The sequence below is a fragment of the Lepisosteus platostomus genome, chromosome 15 (genome assembly GCF_059453375.1).
Source record: "Lepisosteus platostomus isolate fLepPlt1 chromosome 15, fLepPlt1.hap1, whole genome shotgun sequence".
NCBI classification, from domain to species: Eukaryota; Metazoa; Chordata; class Actinopteri; order Semionotiformes; family Lepisosteidae; genus Lepisosteus; species Lepisosteus platostomus.
This window is the reverse complement of record NC_142625.1, coordinates 7,311,522-7,326,847: the sequence shown is the minus strand read 5'-3', so window position 1 is coordinate 7,326,847 and position 15,326 is coordinate 7,311,522. Positions and strand designations below refer to the sequence as shown.

General features: G+C 52.0%; 2 non-coding genes and 1 pseudogene across 2 annotated transcripts; all 3 read left to right on the top strand.

The window, feature by feature from the left end:
- The first annotated feature begins 225 nt into the window (after nucleotides 1-225).
- On the top strand, nucleotides 226-424 carry LOC148647845 (U2 spliceosomal RNA). Its single transcript, XR_015926926.1, has one exon. It is a non-coding gene; the product is annotated as a U2 spliceosomal RNA (small nuclear RNA).
- A 3,344-nt stretch (nucleotides 425-3,768) lies between these two features.
- On the top strand, nucleotides 3,769-3,974 carry LOC148647844 (U2 spliceosomal RNA; annotated as a pseudogene).
- Nucleotides 3,975-10,388: 6,414 nt separating this feature from the next.
- LOC148647843 (U2 spliceosomal RNA) lies at nucleotides 10,389-10,574 on the top strand. The gene has a single exon (XR_015926959.1). It is a non-coding gene; the product is annotated as a U2 spliceosomal RNA (small nuclear RNA).
- The last annotated feature ends 4,752 nt before the right edge of the window (nucleotides 10,575-15,326 follow it).

Sequence of the window (15,326 nt, the reverse complement as noted above, 5' to 3'; positions counted from 1 at the left end):
AGTGGGGTTTGAGATTATGTAATAGATTTAGACAGATTTGTGTTTTGTATGGTTTTTGCTGTGTAATAATTTGTTGGGAATTGGATGGGGAATGTTTAGAAGTTTTTGTTAGTTGACTACTGAATGGAATTTTGTGTTTAACAGAATTATGGGTTGAGATGACTTTGGTTGTTATTGTGACTATTGTGTATTTGGGATTGTGTTTTGTTTTTTGGAGTTTTTGGAATTTCTTTTGTATTTTGTATAATAAAAAAAAAAAAAAAAAAAAAAATCTGTTCTTATCAGTTTAATATCTGATACGTCCCCCATCGGGGGACCACATATTAAACGGATTTTTGGAACAGGGAGCTGGATCAGGAGCTTGCTCCGTCCTCTCCACGCATCGGCCCGGTATTGCAGCGCCTCCGGGAGCGGTGCACCACCTTCTCTCAGCGGTGAAAAGACAGACGTAGGTAGCTAGGTAGCTAGCTAGCTAGCGAGCGAGCGAGCAAGCAAGCGAAGTGGACTGGAGCTCCTTCTTCTCGGGTCTCGTCCCTCGTCCCCCATCTGTGTGTCTCTGTGTTCTGTCTCTCTCTCGCCCTCTCGGTTCCCGTGCTCCCTCTGTGCGCTTTCCCGCGTCTCGACTCTCTGGGCAAGCAGGCCGGCCCCCTTTTCGGCTCCCGTGCGTTTTCCCTCCAAAAAACTTAGGTTTTTCAGCCTTTTCCCAGGGAGGCAGGCGTGGCTTGCTTGCTTGCTTGCTTGCTTGCTTGCTTGCTTGCGTGCGTGTCCGTCCCCGTCCCTGCAGGCGGGCCCCTTTCGACAGCTGGGCGTTTTCCCTCCAAAAAACTTAGTATATCCACCTTTTCTTTCTTTTTTTTCGGCAGGCAGGCAGGCAGGCGTGTGTGCGCGCGCGTCCCCGTCCCTCCCTCCCTCCCGAGAGAGAGCTGCCCCTTGCCTCTGCCCGCAGGTGCTGGCGCTCGGCTTTGGCTTGCAGCCGGTTGGGCGCAGCTGCTGCCGGTGGGAGGGGCCTAAGCTAAGGAGGCCGGGCGGCTGGCGCCCCCTGCGGCTGCGGTCGTTGTCGGGCCGTTGACAGAAGATCAAAGAGCAGGGCCCCCGCCCGGGACTGGCAGGAAGGCAGGCGGGCAGGCAAGAGAGAGGGGGAGCAGAGTCCCGCGGCAGGCCTCTGGCTGCAGGGAGGCCGGCAGCTGCGCGGGTCCCGGGCTCCAGAGGAGTCGGCCTGCGCCACTGTGCGCCAGCGGAACGCCCGCGCGTCGGTCCGCGCCTTTGTGGGCATCGCTTCTCGGCCTTTTGGCTAAGATCAAGGTTCAAGTGGCTTGACCGCAGTTCCGAGGTCTTAGTCAGAGGGTCGGGAAGGCGGCGGAGGAGGCGACGGTGGAGGCAGCTGTTGGAGGCAGAGTCAACCGGAGGGGAGAGGACGGAGCGATGGAGGCGATTGGCGGAGTTGCGGCTTCGGCAGGCGGAGAGTGGTCGGGCAGAGAGGGACGGATGCGGAATTCCGTTCGTTTCGTATGGAAGGAGAGACCGGGAACCGAAAGGATGAAGAGAGAGGAGTTTTCGGACATTGTGCTGATCCAAGCTTTGGGCGTGGAGGTACCGGATGTTTTTTGCTATCAAGATTTTCCTGGGAAAGGTATTTTTGATGTTTCTTTTATTTCGGAGAAAGTTTGTATGGAGAAATGGAATGTTCTTCAAGCTCAGAAGGAGAACTTGCCCTTTGTTAATTTTGTTATAGAGCCATTGTTTGCCAGAGAACTAAGGCCTTTGACTGTGCATATGCATAATCCGTATGTGCCAGAGTCTGAGCTGGTATGTTTTTTGAGAAGATTTGTGGACATTCAAGGGAATGGTGTAAAGGTTATGGACTCTAGGAATTTCTGGACGGGGAAAAGGAGGTACATGGTGCGCTTAAGGACTATTGCATCTGAGAAAGGTGGGTATGTTCACCCACCAGCTTTCTTTATGATTGGTTCGAATGGAGGTCACCTGAATTACCCTGGGCAGCCATTTGTATGTCGGAACTGTGCAGCGGAGGGTCACGTGGCAGCTGAATGCACTGTTATTTGTTGCAGAAGGTGTGGGGAAATAGGGCACAGGGCAGAGAAGTGTGCCAAGCCCTTATCTTGTAATTTGTGTGGTGAAGCAAGCCATGTGTATAAGAACTGTTTTCAAAGGTCAAGGAGCTATGCAGGTGCAGCCCGGGCTCGATCGACTGCTGGAGAGTCTTTTGCAAGGAGGACGGGAGCGGCTCCAGGAGAACAGAGGTCTGCGGGGAAGGAGTCTATGGTGGCGGCTGGAGGTGTGGCGGAGAAAGATGGAGGTTTGGTGTTCCCTAAGCAGGGAGAGGGTCTGGAGGAGGTCACCGAGATGGTGGAGGAGTTGGTCGAAGAATCAGGAAGGATGTCGTGGGCGGAGAGTGTGCCTGACATTGAAATGGATGGTGATGAGGGGCCTTCGGGGAGCCGGGGGATGTCTGTTCCAGGAATTCCTAGTCGGAAGAGGGTGGCGGATCCGGATCCTGAGGAGGTGAAGGGTGACGACGACTCAAGTGGAATAGGCCAAGTGGCGGAGAGGGGAGTCTCTCGCAGGAAGAAAGTGGCGGCTGGTGATCCTGAGGAGGTGGAGGACGACGATCCAAGTGGGGCTGGTCAAGTGTCGGAGGGGGGTGAGGGTATTGATTGGTCAGTGGCTCAGAGGGGGAAGGGTAAAGGGAAGGGTGTTGTTAGGCAAAAGGAGGAAGTGGGTGGGCAGGCAGTGGAGAGCGCAAACCCCTTCGCTGTTCTAACTGTTGATATTGATTCTGAGAAGGAGGAGGACGATGTCCCAAAGGGGGAGGTGCTGATGGGAGAGGGAAAGTTAGTAGAGGGTTTGGGGCGTAGGACGGATTATTGGGATGAAGATATTGAGTGGAAGCAGTGGAGGGAAGAAAGGAAAGGTTGTATTCATCTTAAATGGCCTTTGAGGAAAAATAGAAAGGGGTTTCGAGGGGTAGTGGATAGGGATATGTGGGAAAGCCTTTTTGAGGCTTTGGATAGGAAACGGGTGATGGCTGTGTCACGGTATATGGAAAAGGAGTTTCCACAGCTTCTTTTTGAATACGCGTTTCGGGAAAAAAGAATGTTTAAAGGGCTACGGGTGTCGGGGAAAGTTAAAGCGGAGTGTAAAGATGCTTCTGTTACATTTGCTAAAATGTTGCGTAAAAGGGGAAGTGAGAGTAGTGTTTCAGATGATGACTGTGTTTAGTTGTATTTAGGATGGGTTTGTTCTATGTATGTTTTTGGTTTAATGGAATATGTTCTGTTTTTAAGTGGGTGTGATGGGAGGTGTGTGATATTGAGAGGAGAGCTGGTTTTGTGTAGAGAATTAATATAAGGGGTGGGAATGTAAATGAGATGTTGGTGGGGAACTGTTTCATTATGTTTTTGTAAATTGTGATGGGATGCAGACTGTATATAATGGGGTTAAGGGAATGAATGTATTGTAAGTTTGGGGATGGGGGTTTGGTTTAATTTGCATAAGGGGCGGGAGTATGGAGATTAGTGGGGTTTGAGACTGTGTAATAGAGTTAAATAGATGGATTTTGCTGTGTAATAATTTGTTGAAAATTGTATGAGAAATGTTGTTAGTATTCAGAAGTTTTTTGTTAGTTGACTGTTGAATGGAATTTTTGTGTTTAACAGAATTGTGGGTTGATATGACTTAAGTTGTTACTATGACTAATGTGTATTTGAGTTTATGATGTGTTTTTGTGTATATTTGGAGTTTTTTGGAATTTCTTTTGTAATTTTGCAATAAAAAAAAAAAAAAAAAAAAAAAAAAAAAAATCTGTTCTTATCAGTTTAATATCTGATACGTCCCCCATCGGGGGACCACATATTAAACGGATTTTTGGAACAGGGAGCTGGATCAGGAGCTTGCTCCGTCCTCTCCACGCATCGGCCCGGTATTGCAGCGCCTCCGGGAGCGGTGCACCACCTTCTCTCAGCGGTGAAAAGACAGACGTAGGTAGCTAGGTAGCTAGCTAGCTAGCGAGCGAGCGAGCAAGCAAGCGAAGTGGACTGGAGCTCCTTCTTCTCGGGTCTCGTCCCTCGTCCCCCATCTGTGTGTCTCTGTGTTCTGTCTCTCTCTCGCCCTCTCGGTTCCCGTGCTCCCTCTGTGCGCTTTCCCGCGTCTCGACTCTCTGGGCAAGCAGGCCGGCCCCCTTTTCGGCTCCCGTGCGTTTTCCCTCCAAAAAACTTAGGTTTTTCAGCCTTTTCCCAGGGAGGCAGGCGTGGCTTGCTTGCTTGCTTGCTTGCTTGCTTGCTTGCTTGCGTGCGTGTCCGTCCCCGTCCCTGCAGGCGGGCCCCTTTCGACAGCTGGGCGTTTTCCCTCCAAAAAACTTAGTATATCCACCTTTTCTTTCTTTTTTTTCGGCAGGCAGGCAGGCAGGCGTGTGTGCGCGCGCGTCCCCGTCCCTCCCTCCCTCCCGAGAGAGAGCTGCCCCTTGCCTCTGCCCGCAGGTGCTGGCGCTCGGCTTTGGCTTGCAGCCGGTTGGGCGCAGCTGCTGCCGGTGGGAGGGGCCTAAGCTAAGGAGGCCGGGCGGCTGGCGCCCCCTGCGGCTGCGGTCGTTGTCGGGCCGTTGACAGAAGATCAAAGAGCAGGGCCCCCGCCCGGGACTGGCAGGAAGGCAGGCGGGCAGGCAAGAGAGAGGGGGAGCAGAGTCCCGCGGCAGGCCTCTGGCTGCAGGGAGGCCGGCAGCTGCGCGGGTCCCGGGCTCCAGAGGAGTCGGCCTGCGCCACTGTGCGCCAGCGGAACGCCCGCGCGTCGGTCCGCGCCTTTGTGGGCATCGCTTCTCGGCCTTTTGGCCAAGATCTAAAGATACGTGGCATGACCGCGGTCTGAGGACTTGACAAAAGGCGAAGACAACGAAGGCGAAGAGGAGAAGGAGAAGACAGCGGACAACGGAACCAGACCAGACGGGCGGAACCTTACCATCAGAAGACCGAAGCAGAAGTCCACCAAGGTCACCACGGGTAGTCGCCCTGGGTTGAGCCCAGGGGGCGAAGTGGGGCCTCCAAGATGACAGCGGTCGAAGGTGGTGAGTGGGCCCGCGGTTCGGCGGCTGTGCACCCTCTGTCCCGTGAGGGGCAGATGCGGTGCACAGTGCGTTTTGTTGTGAAGGAGGCAGAGAAGAAGAAGGAATGGATGAACCGTGAGCGGTTTGAAAGAGTAGTCCTGATGAAGGCTCTAGGGATTAAATTGAAGGACATTGATTGTCTACAAGATTTCCCAGTCAGAGGGATATACGACCTGTCGCTTGCATCGGATGAACTTTGTGAGAAAGCCTGGGAAAAGGTGTGTGAAGGAAGAGATGTGGAACCGCTTAATGATTTCTTGATAGAGCCTTTGTTTGCCAGGGAGCTCAGGACTCTGACAATTCACCTATTTAATCATCGGGTCCCAGAAAGAGACGTAATCACCTTTTTATCCAGATTTGTGGACGTGCAGGGAGAAGGTCAAAAAGATTTAGATGTCCTCAGAGTGTGGACCGGTAAAAGAAGATACACGGTGCGGCTAAAACCTAAGCCATCTGAGGGTGAGGGAGTGGTACATCCCCCGGCTTATTTCACGATTGGGCCTAATAGAGGCTACCTCTTCTATCCAGGCCAACCGGTGACGTGCAAGAAGTGTTTCCAGAGGGGTCATGTAGCGGCGAACTGTCCTGGCGGTGTGTGTAGAAAGTGTAAGGCCACAACTCACGAAACTAAGGACTGTACTAAGGTCTTAACGTGCGACCTGTGTGGGGCAGAAGGCCATGTGTACAGGGTTTGTCCGATGAAGAGTCGAAGTTTTGCAGATGTGGTGCGGACTTCGGCAGAGGGCCCGAGGAGAGAGGAGAGCAGACCACAGCAGAAGACCGCGACCACCCAGAGGACACAAGCAGACGCAAGAGAAGAAAGAGACGACAGACCAGAGGAGATGCCAAAGGCGACCAAGGTACCTGAAGAGGCGCGTCCGGGGACCTCGTCGTGGGCGGAAGTGATGGACAGGGCAGAGTCGGAGTCGCCGGAGTGGGTTACCCAGCCTAGCAGGGCTGCAAAGAGGAAGTCGGCGGCAGAGAAGAGAAGAATGAGGTCCGACGAGTGCGTGTTCGAGACTGTGGCTAATCGTTTTCAGGTCCTAGCTGTTGAGGAGGACTCGGGGAACAGTGACGTCGAGGCAGAGAAGGGAGAAGACGGAGAGAGAGGACAGAGAATGCCGAGACGGAAAAAGGCGATTGCTGTAAAGAGGGCGAGGGGGGAGTGTAAGAAAGGGGGTAGGAAGGAGGTAGGGGTGGAGGGGGGTGTAGAGGGAGAGGGAGAGGGAGGTAGGGAGGGGGGGAGTAGGGAGGAAGGGGAACAGAGGGAGAGGGGTGGAGAGCAGGGTGAGGAGGCTGACCCCTTGGAGGCCTCTGCTGAGGTCAGTACCCTCGACGACCCCATACCCCCGGGCCAGGGCGATATAGTGGTGGAACAGGAGGATTTCGTTTCAGAGACCTCAGAACAGTCGGGGAAAGACGGCGGTATCCACCTCCTGACCTCCGATGATCCTGGGGTAAGTCCATCATCCCTGGGGGAGGGGTCCCCGCAGGTTATGAGTGTGGGTGGGAATCTCCTCAGTCCTCTTGGAATAGAGAGTGCTTTTAGTTTGGGAGACGGGTTGCAGCTGCAGACTCCCTTTGACCCAACATGAGTCGTACCGTATGTACTATTAACGCCAGAGGGCTTAAAAATCATAGTAAGCGGATTGGCGTCTTCAAATGGTTAGAAGCGCGCCATTTCGGCTTTTGTTTCTTGCAGGAAGTACACTTAGGCACAAAAGGTGATATTGTCACCTTTAAGAGAGACTGGGTAAAAGGGGAGTCCTGGTGGAGTGTAGGGGGAGTGCACTCATCCGGAATCGGGATCCTATGTGGAACCCCGAATTTCTCTGTAAGCGAAGTTAACTGCATAGTCCCAGGAAGGCTAATGATTGTAGATGGGGCATGGGAAAGATTGCAGGTACGTTTAATAGCTGTCTACGGGCCTGCCGAAAGGCGGCTCCAGGGGGCGTTTTTGAAGGACCTTGAGCCACATCTGTACACCAATAGAGTGGTGGTGATGGGAGGGGATTTTAATATTGATGTATGTGATGCGAGTGGTGTGAGTGTGAGTGATCTTAAAGAATTAATATCACGGTTTCACCTAAAAGATGGTCACAAGGACTATAGTCAGGGACAGAGAATGCACACATGGAGTAATGGAAGGGGTGTCTTCAGAAGACTTGATTATATCTTCACCACCCTACGTGGGTTGACACAGGCGGCAACGGTTACTCCGGTATGGTTTTCAGATCATCTGTTGCTGTCGGTTGATTTGATACCAGATGGTATGGACCCTAAATCAAACTACTGGAAACTGAACACGAAAGTGTTATTGGAAGCCGATTATCAGAGTTTGATAGTTGCGCTTTTGGATCGGTTCCAGTTACAGAGGGGGCGGTACCAGACAGCGGTGCTGTGGTGGGAAGCCTGTAAAAGGGCGATCTCCAAGGCTTCTATCTCATACTGTAGCCAAAAGAAGGTAGCAGAGAGAGGAGAGCTTGTGAGATTGCAGCAGGAACTAGAAGAGCAGTATGTGGTTTCCAACCAGGGTGGTGCTTTCGACATGACAAAAGTTTCTGAGCTTAAACTCAGACTGAAAGAACTTTGGGTAGAGAGAGCTAAGGATTTTTTGTTTAGGTTGAAGGGTAACCTGATTGAGGGGGAGGAGAGGTGCTCAGCCCAGTTTTTTGGCTCGGTCAGAGCCAGACAGAAGAGGACTCTCTTCGAGGGTCTGAGGAGAGAAGATGGGTCCAGGGTCAGAGACATAGAAGGCATGGTGAGGTGTGCAACTAATTTTTACAAGGTTTTATTTTCAGAGAAACCAGTGGATGAGAGTTTGTGGGATGAGTGGTTGATTGGGTTTGACAGGAAGATTGATGGTATGGAAGGTGTGGGTGAGGCCCTAACAATGACTGAGATTGGAGAAGCCATTGGTGGCCTGCGTAGAGGTACCACCCCGGGGATGGACGGACTCCCGACGGAATTTTATGTAACCTTCCGAGAAAGGTTACTACCGGTGTTGTTGGAGGTTTATAACGAAGTCCTGAGGGAGGGTGAACTCGGCAGAACGATGAGGACAGGTATTATGTCTCTGGTGTTTAAGAAAGGAGACAAGGAAGATCTGGAGAACTGGAGGCCGATCCAATTACTCTGTTCCGATTATAAGATCTTGGCCAGAGTATTGGGGAGACGGCTGAGGAAGGTGATGCCGGACCTGATAAGTAAAGACCAAACCTGCAGTGTGGAGGGTAGAAACGTAAAGTGGAACCTGCAGTTGATCAGGGACGTCATTGAATGGGTGGAGGACAGGAACCTTGAGATGATGCTTGTGAGCCTAGACCAAAATAAGGCCTTTGACCGGGTGCATCACTCATTCCTTTGGGAGGTGATGAGAAGAGTGGGGCTGGATGAGGGCCTCATCAGATGGATCAAGGTTTTGTATAATAATGTCATCTCAAGGGTATGCATCAACGGTATGCTTGGCATGGGCATTCCGGTCAGGTGTGGGGTGAGACAGGGATGCCCTCTGTCCCCCTTATTATATGTGCTGTACATAGAACCCTTTCTGCATCGGATTCGTGGGGATCCTCGAGTGGAAGGGGTGGTGGTTCCTGGGAGTGGAGGAGAACAGGCGAAAATAGCAGCCTATGCAGACGATATTTCTCTGTTTCTTAGCACTGACAGAAGTCTTCACCAAGTACTACAGATAGCAGATAGTATGACCAAAGGGACAGGTGCTTTTTTGAACAAAGCAAAGTGTACGGTTAAATACTTCGGTAGATGGAAGGAAAGACAAGATGTGACGGGCGGTCTTACCTTGGTGACGGGACCGGTTAAAATTCTGGGAGTTCTTTTTCATACGCAGGACTCCGCCAGGATCAACTGGGACCTGAGGCTGGGGAAGGTAAATCAAAAGATCGGTATGTGGTTGAATAGGTCGCTGACGTACACAGGGAAAGTACTAGTCCTAAAGGTAGACATACTGCCATTGCTGCTTCATTTGGCTTGTGTGTTCCCTCTGCCTGCTCGGCTGCGTCGAAACCTGGTGAGGGCGGTCTTCCACTTCGTTTGGAGTGGGGGGCATGAGTACATCAAGAGAGCGGATATGTGCAGGCCAGTGGAGGAGGGTGGTAGGTCGGTTCCAGACTTCCCGTTGAAACTAGACACAATATTTGTCGCAAATTTGTGTAAAACACTATACGAAGATCCGGATCACCTTTGTGTATGTTTTATCCGTTTGTGGTTTGCGAATACGATGAAGCACCTGGTAGTCTGGACGAATACAACGCCGAAGGCGCAAAAATTGCCCTGGCATTATAGACATGCGGTGGTGTGGTTACAGAAGCACCCAGGGTTCAGAAAGGGCTTGGGGGCTACGGACCACAAACAGATGTATAGGACTATCATGGAGAAGGGGGAACCTGCAGTGGTGGGGGTGTCGGAGGAGGAGTGGCGGCAGATCCAGCCGGTGGGTCTAGAAAACAGACTCAAGGACCTAAACTGGCGGGCTCTCTGGAACAGGTTGCCGGTGAGGGACACGCTCTACAGGCATGGGTTGTCCAGACAGGATAAGTGCCCGCAGCCTGGCTGTTCTGAGGTCGAAACCCTGCTTCACGTTTTCTGGGGCTGTGTTTTCGCCCAAAGGGTGTGGGGTCACAGTGCTGAATTATTACAGAAAGCCGCTGTTGATTTTGTTTTAAGCAGTCGGGTGGTGTTTCGGGGAGTAAAGGGGGTGAGAAAATGGAATAATGAATTTGTGTTATGGTATATAATTAGTTTGGTTAAATTTTATATATGGGTAGCGAGGAGGGAGGTGGTGGAGCATGGCAGTTGTGTTTCAGCCTTATCTGTATTTAGCAAAGGCAAAAATGAAGTTACTAGACGTGTTCGGTGGGACATCTTACGGTGGGGTTTTGCTGCGGCCAAAGAAAGATGGAAGGGATTAATTTCTTTGGGGTGTTAAATTGATTTCTGTATATGGGTTTGTTTTATAATAATATAAGGAATGTTGGGGATGGAGGAGGGATCTTTTTTGCATACAGGGCGGGATTATGGTAATGTAACGGTTTTGTGTTTATGGTTCTGATGTCTGTTTCTTTTGTGATTCTATTTTCGAAATGAACCAATATGAATACTGTTGTACTAACATTTTCATGACCGTTTGATTTGTGTTTCGGATTGTTGAGTGTAATAGTATAAGGGTTGTTGTTAGTGTTACAGAGGGAGGCTGGTTTAGGGTATGTTTGAATGTTGGGGAAGGGTGTGGTTGTCTTACTGTGCTGTGTTGAAGTTTGTTATGTTTGTAATAAAAAACATAAAAAAATCTGTTCTTATCAGTTTAATATCTGATACGTCCCCCATCGGGGGACCACATATTAAACGGATTTTTGGAACAGGGAGCTGGATCAGGAGCTTGCTCCGTCCTCTCCACGCATCGGCCCGGTATTGCAGCGCCTCCGGGAGCGGTGCACCACCTTCTCTCAGCGGTGAAAAGACAGACGTAGGTAGCTAGGTAGCTAGCTAGCTAGCGAGCGAGCGAGCAAGCAAGCGAAGTGGACTGGAGCTCCTTCTTCTCGGGTCTCGTCCCTCGTCCCCCATCTGTGTGTCTCTGTGTTCTGTCTCTCTCTCGCCCTCTCGGTTCCCGTGCTCCCTCTGTGCGCTTTCCCGCGTCTCGACTCTCTGGGCAAGCAGGCCGGCCCCCTTTTCGGCTCCCGTGCGTTTTCCCTCCAAAAAACTTAGGTTTTTCAGCCTTTTCCCAGGGAGGCAGGCGTGGCTTGCTTGCTTGCTTGCTTGCTTGCTTGCTTGCTTGCGTGCGTGTCCGTCCCCGTCCCTGCAGGCGGGCCCCTTTCGACAGCTGGGCGTTTTCCCTCCAAAAAACTTAGTATATCCACCTTTTCTTTCTTTTTTTTCGGCAGGCAGGCAGGCAGGCGTGTGTGCGCGCGCGTCCCCGTCCCTCCCTCCCTCCCGAGAGAGAGCTGCCCCTTGCCTCTGCCCGCAGGTGCTGGCGCTCGGCTTTGGCTTGCAGCCGGTTGGGCGCAGCTGCTGCCGGTGGGAGGGGCCTAAGCTAAGGAGGCCGGGCGGCTGGCGCCCCCTGCGGCTGCGGTCGTTGTCGGGCCGTTGACAGAAGATCAAAGAGCAGGGCCCCCGCCCGGGACTGGCAGGAAGGCAGGCGGGCAGGCAAGAGAGAGGGGGAGCAGAGTCCCGCGGCAGGCCTCTGGCTGCAGGGAGGCCGGCAGCTGCGCGGGTCCCGGGCTCCAGAGGAGTCGGCCTGCGCCACTGTGCGCCAGCGGAACGCCCGCGCGTCGGTCCGCGCCTTTGTGGGCATCGCTTCTCGGCCTTTTGGCTAAGATCTGATAGCACGTGGCATGCCCGCGGCTAGAGGACTAAGTCAGGGGAAGAGAAGACGACGGCGGGGAAGAAGACGACGGCGGTGACGGCGGTGACGGCGAGGAAGGAGAAGGAGAGCCAGCCGGGAGACGGAGGAGAACCTTACCGGAGGAGGAAGGAGGCCGAGGGTCCACAAGCTACCACGGGTAGTCGCTCTGGGTTGAGCCCAGAGGGCGAAGTGGGGCTTCCGGATGGCGGCGGCAGCAGAGACGGCGGCGGCGGGTGAGTGGACCCGCGACTCGGCGGTTGGGCACCCTCTGTCCCGAGAGGGGCAGATGCGGCGCACAGTGCGCTTCGTGGTGAAGACCAAGGAAGAAAAGGAGAATTGGAAGAACAGGGACAAGTTCGAACAGGATGTATTGTTTCGCGCTCTGGGAGTTCAGGTGAAGGACATTACCAGTTTGCAGGACTTTGTGAACAAGGGAATATTTGATTTAACCATGGAGTCGGATAAACTGTGTGAGGCCGTGTGGCGTAAGGCCCAATTTGGCAAAGACTATGTTCCACTGAAGAATTTTCTGATAGAACCGCTCTTTGCAAGGGAACTGCGGACTCTCACCGTACATGTGTTTAATACACTGCTACCAGAGAGAGACGTTGCGATGTTTCTATCAAGATTTGTAGACATTCAGGGGGCAGGAGTTAAAGTGATAGATCGGGTGGGAGTCTGGACCGGGAAGAGGAGGTATATGGTCAGGCTCAGACCGAAGCCATCGGGGGACGAGGGAGTCTTACACCCTCCTGCCTTCTTTAGAATTGGTTCAAACAGGGGTTACCTATTCTACCCTGGCCAGCCACTGACCTGTAAAAAGTGTTTGCAGTTGGGACATATTGCAGCGAACTGTCCGGGGGGACTCTGCAGGAGGTGTGGTATGGCAGGTCACGAGGCTAAAAACTGTGAACAAGTCATGACCTGCGATTTGTGTGGGTCTGCTGGACATATGTATCGTTCATGTCCCAGGAAACGAAAAAGTTTTGCGGACATTGTGAAGGTTCCCGTTGAGGACCCGAGGCTGGACTTACCGGGCCCATCGGGCGGACCAGTAATCTTCCGGGGGTCTCAGGGGAAACCTGAGGAGGGAGGCAAGGGAGGTCGGGGGCAAAATGTTGAGAAGGCGGGTGGAGAGGTTTCGGAGCCTGTAAAATCCAGATCTTGGGCAGATATGGTCCCTGAGGAGAGGCCAGAGTCTCCTAGCTGGTCTCCAGTCTTGAGCAGGTCTGCTAAAAGGAAGGGAGAGAGAAGGTCAAAGGGTCCTGATTTGCGCCGGGCCCGAATTAGCACTCAAAATCGGTTTCAGGCACTGCCTATAGAGACTCCAGGCAGTGACTCTGATGGAGTAGAGGAGAAGGGTAGTGAGGAGATGGTTTTAAGATCAGACAAAACCCCGGTATTAGCAGTAGAAAGAGAGGGTGGTGAGGGGGGGGTGGTTAGGAGACCATGTAAGAAGGCCTCAGGAAGAGTTAGAGTGCAAAAGAAGGGCCCAGAGGAAAGCCTAGAGGCGGAAAGTGGTGATCCTATTGCTGCTATGGCCACCCCTGCAGAAATGGAGGAGGTGGTGGTCAGCGAAGAACCCATCCCGCCTGGGCAAGGTGACCCAAACGTAAGTAGTGAGGGGAGCGAAGCTGAACCAGGAGGCAAGGCGGAGACGGAGAAATCCGGTCACTCACAGGAATCCGAGGATCCAGAGTGTGAGATGTCTTCCTCGGGAGAGGAGAGCTCGCAGCACTCCGGGGAGGAGGAGAGTGATCCGGCATCTGGGGAATCAGGGTATCCAGTGGTTAGCCGGGCAGGTGAGGTGGAAGTACAAGCTCTCCACGACCCGCCATGAATTGTTTAATTTGTACGGTTAATGTCAGGGGATTGAGGAGCCCTGTGAAGCGGGCGGGCGTCTTCGATGATCTCGGAAGGCGCCGGTTCGGCTTTTGTTTTCTCCAGGAGGTCCATTTAGGATCGCAGGGGGACATTAGAGCTTTTAAGAAAGAGTGGCAAATAGGACAGTCTTGGTGGAGTATTGGGGGCGTGCACTCTTCAGGGGTGGGGATTTTGTGTGGTTTGTCGAATTTTGTGTGTAATGATGTCCTTTCGGTTGTTCCGGGGCGGTTATTGGTTGTTGATGGGGTGTGGGATGGCTTAAAGGTACGCCTGATTGCGGTATATGGGCCGGCGGAAAGACGCCTACAGGCGGATTTTGTTAAGTCAATCGAGCCACTCCTTTACACAAATAGAACGGTGATTATGGGCGGAGATTTTAATATAGATATCGGCGACACAAATAGGGCAGGGGCACGTGTCTTGAGGGAGCTGGTAGCAAACTTTAAGTTGCAGGATGGCTTTGGCATTCCTGGCCCGACCTCTAAAAACTACACCTGGAGCAACGGCAGGGACAGTTTTAGAAGACTGGATTATATCTTCACCACCATGCGAGGGTCATCACGGGCTGGACAGGTAACTCCAGTGTGGTTTTCTGATCACATGCTGCTGTCTGTCTATATGACCTCTGACAACTCCGGGCCTAGATCAGGCTTCTGGAGATTAAACATCAAGGTATTGTCAGAGGTCGAGTATCGAAGTCAGATAACGACGGTATTGGAGACTTTCGATAACAGTAGATGGAAATTTACATCTGCAGTAAACTGGTGGGAGGCGTGTAAGAGGGCAGTGCGTAGGGCATCTATTAGATTTTGCCGTGTCAGGAAAAAGCAGGAAAAGGAAGAAATAGACCAGCTGCAATGTGAACTGCAGAATCTGTATGAAGCATTTAATCAAGGTAAGGCATTTGATGCACAGAAGGCTGCAGAGCTTAGACATAAAATGAAAGAATGGTGGACAACAAGAGCTAGGGATTTTCTTTTTAGGATTAAAGGTCACCTAATAGAAAATAACGAGAAGTGCTCGGCTCTTTTCTTTAGTTCGGTGCGAGCTAGGCAAGCACGGACATTGATCGAAGGTTTAAAACAGAAAGATGGGACTGTTACTTTTGACCCATTGGGTATGGTGAGTTGTGCGTCGAATTTTTATCAAGAGCTGTTTGTGGAAAAATCGGTGAACACTGGCGTGTGGGAAGAACTACTGTCAGGGATAGGTAAGAAGATCGTGAGCGCCGATGATTTAGATGGCGACGTGTCAGGTGAGGAGCTAAAGGAAGCAATGTCGGGGTTGCGGAAGGGCACAGCTCCGGGTATAGATGGTCTGCCTATTGATTTTTATTCAGTGTTTTGGGCTACCTTGCAGCCTATGCTTCTGGAGGTTTTTAAGGAGATCCTGATGTCAGGAGAACTTGCAGGGACTATGAAAAAGGGAATCTTAACTCTGGTTTACAAAAAAGGCCCTAAGGAAGATTTGGAAAACTGGAGGCCGATCCAACTGCTCTGCACCGATTATAAGATCTTGGCTAGGGTGCTAAGCAGGCGGCTGAGGAAGGTGATGCCCAATTTAGTCTGTAGAGAACAGACGTGTAGCGTCGAAGGTAGGAAGCTGTTTTGGAATCTTCAGCTTGTACGAGATGCCATCGAATGGGTAGAGGAGAGGGGCCTCGAGCTTATGCTAGTTAATTTGGACCAAAGTAAAGCTTTCGACAGGGTCCATCACCCCTTCCTGTGGGAGGTTCTTAAAAGATTAGGAATCAGCGAGAGTTTTATTCGATGGGTTAAGATACTATACAACAAGGTTGTCAGCAAGGTCAGTGTTAATGGAAGGTTGGGGACAGGGTTTGTGGTGAGTTGTGGTGTGAGGCAGGGGTGCCCCCTGTCCCCTTTACTTTATGTATTATACTTGGAGCCCTTCCTGCAACAGATCCGAAGCGACCCCTGGGTGGAAGGTGTGGTAGTTCCCGGTAGTGGT